This window comes from Nicotiana attenuata, chromosome 10 (assembly GCF_001879085.1).
Source record: "Nicotiana attenuata strain UT chromosome 10, NIATTr2, whole genome shotgun sequence".
NCBI classification, from domain to species: Eukaryota; Viridiplantae; Streptophyta; class Magnoliopsida; order Solanales; family Solanaceae; genus Nicotiana; species Nicotiana attenuata.
In genome coordinates, this window is record NC_031998.1 from 5,380,777 (window position 1) to 5,388,729 (window position 7,953).

The 7,953-nt window shown below is 32.8% G+C and overlaps 1 long non-coding RNA gene across 1 annotated transcript; it reads left to right on the forward strand.

Annotated features, from left to right (window-relative positions):
- LOC109232946 lies at positions 678 to 6,218 on the forward strand. The gene is made up of 2 exons (XR_002069018.1): positions 678 to 958; positions 5,976 to 6,218. It is a non-coding gene; the product is annotated as an uncharacterized LOC109232946 (long non-coding RNA).

Consider the following 7,953-nt stretch of genomic DNA (forward strand, 5'->3'; position numbering starts at 1 on the left):
CAAACTTAAAGTACTTATAAGCTAAAAATTCATAAGTTGGGGTGACCAACTTATGACTTTTGGCTTATTTTTAACTTATAAGCACTTGGCTTATAAACACTTTTAACTTTACCAAACGCGTAGATAAGCTGAAAGTGCTTATAAGCTAGTTTGACCAGCTTATAAGCTTAGCCAAACACCCTTATCGTTGATTTGATTTGATTTTGATAAAAACCGAACTAATCTGGTCCATGCACCTCTACTACTGTTTTGTTAAAATAGTTGATTTCCTTTTTTTTTGAGCATATTAGTTATTCGAAAACCATTAGTTAAAATAATTTGATTCGTCTTAAATCTTTTTATTTTTATTAAAATTCAACTTAGTTGGTTCGATTTTCTTTAGGTACAAACCGATCCAAACCACTAAAATTTGTTACTATTATTTTACATATCAAATAAGACATCTAATAATAGTGTGATTTTACGTGATTTTAGAAAATATCAAAATTTAATTAAAATATATTGATATTAAAGAAAAATCGAAATGACCATAAATGTTATAAAAAGCTTAATTTTAATTATACATAATACAATAACTATAGTATATAAATTTCTAAAAACAACCGGTCACACCTAACTATTAATACCTATTGTCTCGGTCAAATATCCATGAGTGAACAATTTTTTAATTTTTTTTAAATGTTTCCTTTCACCCATATTATTAAAAAAGAATATTTAAAAATGCTCCACAAATAAATTCAAAATAAATACGTTTCTCTCGATTTTCACAACAGCAGACGGAGAGTTGTGATCGTGCCAGTGTTTTTGAGAGAGAGAAGAAGAGAGAGAAAGAGAGATGACAAGGGGGAAGCAGAAGATCGAAGCCCAGAAAAAAAATGCGGAGAAGAATCAGAAATCAAAAGGGTCTCAACTTGAGGCCCGAGCTGTTGGTCTCAAAGTCGTATGCCCCGTTTGTAAAGTAAACTTTCTATCTTTACCTCTATGTTTTTCATTTTTCCTTCAATATTCCTTTTGGGTTTTTATGTTCTTCTGTCTAAATCAGTAGATTTTAATGTGTTAATCCCACTTTCTTAAATAAAATGATTAAACCAGGTTGTGATAGCCCTAATTTTAAATGCTCTTCTTTAATTGTTTTTTTTTGTGTGTGTGTGTGTGTTTTGGGGTGGGGTGGGGTTGGGGGTGGGGTGGGGGTATGAAGGGATTCATGATTAATCTGAAAATCTCCTAATTAAATTGGTGTTGAGTTTTCTTTTTTATTTGTAACGTGTGCACCTTTATGCAGTAACAAAGCTAGGAATTTAGTAAAGGGAATTCAAAAAAAGATGTATTAAACATAAGATCTAAGATATGAACCTATGTCAAGGGGATTTAATGGTTTTTATGTATACAAAAAAAAATGGGTTTTATCCTTTTTGCGCAGTGTAATTTTTGGGTGAAGCGGATTCAATTGAACCCAAGCTCCGTCACTGCCTTGATGGATAGACACAGGTGTATGGTAAACTTGTCCACCAATGATGAAAGAGATAGGCTCATTCTGTAAAGCTCCATAGCTTTTAAATATGTATTTGGGCTAATTGTGCCTAATGACGAGTTTAAGGTACTCCCAGGATGCGAGGAACCCACATGAAGGTGGTGATTATTATTTTAATGGTATATGTATATATGTGTATATGGATACACCAATTGAGGAATGGAACACTGAGATAATAAGTACCTATAGGTCATTTTAAGCTTGGGCTTAAGAGGTCAAATAGTAGTGATAAATGACACTTTTTTGCGCCGAGTCAAGGATAAATACAAACACTGTACTGAAGCTTTGTCCGAGGAAGAAATTGAGGTTCAAAAGGGATTAAATATTAATTGCAGATATATTGAATTCACGGGACAAGCCCATAATGGCGAGTCTGCTAGACCTAAGGTTGTCTTAAAAGATCTCTTTGAGTGGAAAAGAACAACTAAACTTTTGCCTTGGTCAAAGAGTTTTGAACACAACATATGCTCAATTTTTCTTATGTGGCAACCATGAGTCTACAAAATACTAATTATAATGGGCATATATAAATTATTGGTCAAAGTCTGAAGGAGTATATAAGTGATGGCTTGGAAAGGAGCTCTATTTAGTGTCCATAAAGAAAGAAAATTCCAAGCTTGCTTGGTCTTTGTCTAAAAAACGTACAACAAGCATATATGAATATATTGATGGCCTACTATCCTTTACTTGACTTTGTAATTGTTACTTAATGTATTATATAGAGAAGGATAAGTGGGACAACTCTAAGGAATTCAAGGACGGTTGAAACATTCCGTCCTATAAAACGACATCTATTTACTTAACCTGTTATAAGAACTCCAATCCTATTGGTCATGAAAAATGGATCCGGTAGCTCCTCTCATTATATTAAAAATTCATTTCTCAATCTGTAACTCATCAAAATAGGAGAGCCACTCAAACATTAAGTTGAGTTTAATGTTAGCAAAATTCTACGAGGTGCTACGTAAGTTGTAGCTAGGATTTGAACCTGAATTTCCTGGTTTTACTCTTATGCTTCAACCACTTAGCCATCCATTTGGGGATGTGTTGACTGCTGAGCATATTTCTTCTTTGACTAATTTGTATAGACCTAGATGGAGAATAACAAGTCTTGAAGGAAGAAAAAATGCTTTCAAAGAAGAAAAGAGCTAAATGTTGTTTTAAGTTTAGATGTTTTTAGAATATGTTTTATTGTCTTAAAGGAGATTCTGTCATTAGCATTTCTTATTTTATGGATTTTGCTGGATTCAGTTCTGTGTAGTAGTGGTTTAAGTTGTTGGTCTTTACTCTCAAAGTCATTTGTCCCATTTCTTTCTAATATTTAGGACTTTAAAATCAACTAAAATTCTCTTAATAAAATGCGAGATCGCCTTTTTTTATCCTTTGAACATAGAATTCAAACTGAGAACCCTCCTGAGTTGAGACTGATCATTATTCCAAAATCCATTTCGCCGTCCAGTAGCGACGACTGTCTTTTTGATTGGTACCGCAGTCGCCCTACTTATTTCGGGATGAAGACATGTCGTCCTTACGACTGCTAATTGAGGCCTAAGGTATGGCAGTAACTGTATTAAATGTACTAGCAATGACTTTTGAGGAATTATTGATTCAAAACTTTCTATCGCTACACCCCTTTTCAAAACTAAAGTTGAGGATAACTCTTTTTTTGACCTATATTCCTGATTACGAATCAAGAAGCTATATAAATGAATATAAAGTGAAAAGACATTACTCTATAGTAATGAAATAATTATAAGTTGTCACTGCGTTGCATGGTGGCAATCTGTCACTGGCACCGCCGAAGTGTAAGCAACTATCTCTTGCCATAATTCCTTCTTATGAAGAAAAGTCTAGAAAAGTTTAATTATTCAAAACATGGAGTTAAAGAAGAAGAAAGAAAGAGAAGTGTGAAAATAAATTTGTGGAGTAATCAAAGATTTTGGGGCCTTCTAGTTTTTCTTCTTTACAAAATACCCTCACTTGACTTTGTCTGACGCACAAGTCTAATTGCATTTTTTACTCTTGAGATGTATAGCCACAAAAAATAATATTAACAGTTTAATATTTTCCTTTTCTAAATATTTTAGTGTTAAGGAGTCCTTTTTTTTTTATTAAAAAAAGCACTATTAACGTTTCAAAAAAATATTTTAAAATTTGAATTGTTATTAAATATTTAATGAATTGATTGTCTAATATAGACTGAATTGAGCTTGTTTTATTATGCAGTTTGTTTAATATAGACTGCTAAGAGTGTTTTGCCCTTGTTCTTCTCTTCTTCTGTCATGTCATTAATTAGTACCTGTGATGACAAATGGTAGAGGAAATCAAGATCCTTGTTAAAGTATCTTCAGCTAAGGGCGGAAGTCCTCCCCATTACTAGTTGGTACTTTCTTAAGATCGTGTAGACAACTGGGACCATACTCATGTTGTTTGAGACAATAATGATGGTGTTCGAACCAATCTGTTACATTATAAGTGCCAGGTAAATTGCCCACTAAGGTTGGGATAGATGGGTTTGAGTTGGGTGTTCTAATGGGATTCAAACATGGTATCTGTAGGTTTTTATAGACGTCCCAACCATTCAACCATCTCTTGGGGACACCCGAGTTTGCTTTTATTATGCATAATTATCTAAAGATGTTTCATGTTTTGCCTTTTGTAGTTTTTTGTTAATAGCTTGTGGTGGTGTTGTCAACTTGACGTTATTCGTCTTTCATCTTGTCTATATTTTTAGGAATAACTTGTTAAAGTTAATGCAGATATTATCTAGAAAATTGGAAGAATATTACAAATGTGGGGTAGCTGTTAGGTTCATGTGTTTTGATGTTACGAGTATTTTTGTCAATCTATCTTTTAGGTTTTAATGTATCTTTTGGATTTTCCAATAAGTCATAGATAAGTCATCAACATATACTTAACCCAAAATAAAATGTCATCAGTGAAACAAACGAAACCACTAGAAATGTGCCTAGTGGTGGTTGATATTCAAATGAATATCCATAAATCTTGCTTGAGATGAAATGAAATAAAGTATATCCTACCAGATATACTTTAAGGGAATTCAAGGGTGAGAAAACCATGAGGTCTCAGGTTCAAATTCCACTGAGGCAAAAACACTAGGTGATTTCTTCCATTTGTTCAAGCCTTGGTGGACAGAATTACCCGGTACTTGTTGCTGGTGAGAGGTGGTAGGTATCTCGTGGAATTATTAGAGGTGCGCGCAAACTGTCTTGGGCTCCGCGGTTATAAAAAAGACATGCTTTGAGATTAGTAGCTTTTGACTGAGATGTGCCACGAAAGAAAAATATAGTCTTAGCCAATGTATACCTGGGTATTTACCTGTTCTAAATGATCTTGTTTCATACCATTTGGCAAGTTAGAATATGCTTAAGTTGACATTCTACTAAAAAGTTGGAATCTGCACCCTTCTGTTATCATGTTTTTCTGAGGTGCAGGCCTTGCTACAAAATCTGAGGTGCAGGCCTTGCTACAAAATTTTAGACAGTTTACTTTTTTACCCTTCTGTTGGAATATGCACCCTTCTGTTAAATTGTTTTTCCTCCTCTCTTGGATTTTCTTTTTTGCTAGGAAATAGAATCTATTTTTAATCAGGGTAGGATGCCTCTTTCAATATTAAGAGGAAGTTGGATTAGGCAGAGCCAGGAATTTCATTAAAAGGTGTCAAAATATTAAAAAATAAACCAGAGGAAGCTAGCTACACAATATAATTATGGGGCGAAGGGGTGTCAATTGACACCCTTAGTCTAAGATGGCTCCGCCACTGTCGGTAAGAAACTGTTGAATCTAACTACTCTCACCCAGGAACAAACATACTCGGCTTTCTTTCCCTTAGGCCATTTATCTTTAGAAGATTAACTTGTCTTCACAGTGATTGGTTCTCTTTTTGAGCAGTGGCCAGAGAGAGATTTGAGTTTCATGTAATTTCCTGTGGATATTTTTGTTCATGCTAAGTCATGTCCAATATACATTACTAGAAAAACCTGATCTCAGCAGTGGCTCAAGAAGCTTACTCAGGTAAATGTTACCCCGGTAACTTGACCAAATATTTACCCTTTTACATGTTTTATTAGGCTCAACCTTGAAAATTCCATTATATCTAGACTGAGAAAGGAGTTGAAGAAAAATTGATATCCGTATTTTTTGATGAGCCATTTCTTCCATAAACAATTAGATAACACGGGTTTATACTAACACAGTACTTTGTTAGTATTACTAGTTCTGTGTTACATGATCATCAAATGTGTACTTACTTTCTTACTGAGGTTGGAAACTAAAATGTAGCAGCATTTCTCAAGGCACGTTGAGATCGCGTGTTGTTCTTATGTTTTAGTGATGAAGTCCACAGTACTGGTTTTAGAATTTCATTTTTGTGCATTTTTGTCTCAACTATTTTCTTTTAAAAATTATTTTGTTTAATTTTCAGGCGCAGCTAGCAAATCAAAATCAACTTGTGGACCACTATGGCTCTAAGCATCCAAAGGAAAAGCCTCCAAGCAACTCAGGACAATAATATATGTTGCTTTTGAGAGCTTCTTGCTTGTGTTCTTCAATCTTGAAAATGAGTGAGGACTGTTAAAAACTTTGTGAATTATAAGAGTGGACCTTGTTTGTGAATAGCTTAAGCAGAATACAAATAAAATATTAAACTGTTGAAGTCTTCTTTCTTCCTCTTTCTTGATTCCCCTGGCGCCTTGCATAAAAAGAAGGGTTTTGCTAACCCAATTGGTTGCTTGGGCCAAAATTAATTATAACTGCTAGTTAATATTATATACTACTAATTATGTACAAAAAATGGATACTTTATATGAATTTACATATATTATACATATACCGGCTATTATTTTAGGTGGATGGTTATACAGTGTAAAAATCCTTAAAAGAAGGAAACATAAATGTGAATTTATATATTTTAGTTATCTAAAGATTCTTTTACTAGTGCCAGCGTTGACATTTTTCGGAAAGTAATATACTGACTAGCAACTGGTATTAAGAGGGAAAAAGAAGCTTATAAATAAATGAATGCAAAGGTAGAGTGGATACTTAAATCATTTACTTAAGACCTCTAAGAAAAAAAAAATACGTGTTAGATTTGCACTAATCCATTTTCAACATGGTGTTTTATTTTATTGTTGAATGCTTACTTCTTTTTGCTACATTTTTTGTATGAAGTTTCGAAAATATGTTAAACAATTGTGTTAGAACAATTTAACATAATTATGTTATGCTAGTTGAACCGTTTATGCAAAAAAATTTAGCCTATTTCCCAGTTGGTTAAGATCTAGGATTGTTTCACTTGGTTGAATCACATTATCACATGAAAAACATTATGATTGGACTAATACTTATTTTCGTTTTGGATATAATATTATTTGCTTTATAGATAAGTCTGTAACTTAGACTAAAAAAAAGCATGATATTAAAAATATTTAAAAAAAGAAGAAGACAAATGCTGATATTTTAAAGAGTGAAATAAGTATTTTTAAAAAGTCAATTGAGATGTGGGAAGAAAATGTCTATTGTTTAAAGTTTGGAGGGGAATTTAATTTTTAAAATAAAGTTGGGGGTGTAGATTATTTTTACCCTTTGTTAATCTTAACCAAAAAATGCAAATAAGCTTTTTGGTAATAGACGTTCACCATTTCTTCTTTTTCTGGACTGAACTATGTCATATTCTTTCATAACAGAAATTAAAATTGAGGTATAAATAACGCTATTGCTATTTAACTAACTCTTTAAATCGTATATTGTGTGATACGATTTGGTTAGTTCCTTTCCTGTCAATAGTTATAAGTTTACTAATCAATTAGTATGTCAGCATAAAACTATTAGAAGTTTATAGATCACAATTTTTTGGAGTATAAGTTTTTCGATTTTACGTAGCATTCAACTTTTTTATTTCAAAATTTCATGATTTGAATTCAAAACTAATAATTTCTGTGTTTTAAAAACTCAAATTGTTTATATTAACACAAGCGAAATCTTTTTAAATGGCATATTTCGATGAGATTTTTATTCAACTATTAAGCATATACACGTGAATAAGATAAGATCTGATAGCACATTAATTAAAGTCATTCAGTTTATAGAACATGCATTAAATTTCGTTTACATAGAGATATTCAATGAGTAATTCTCTATTTTCGATCACGGTCTCATTGTTGGGTGTTCTTTATTGATATAGAACTTCACATTACTGCAATAACATAATAAGAAAAACATATAATTTGATTGACTTCGTCGAATGCTGGGGTGTGAACACAGTCCCACATAGAAAATAGAAATTAAAATAATCTACTTATACATAGGAATTCAATACTTTTAATGGGTAAGGTCTTTTGGAGAAACCGTGCGGGTTTGACTCAAAGCAGAGTGGTGTGTGTGTGTGTGGGGGGGGGGGGGGG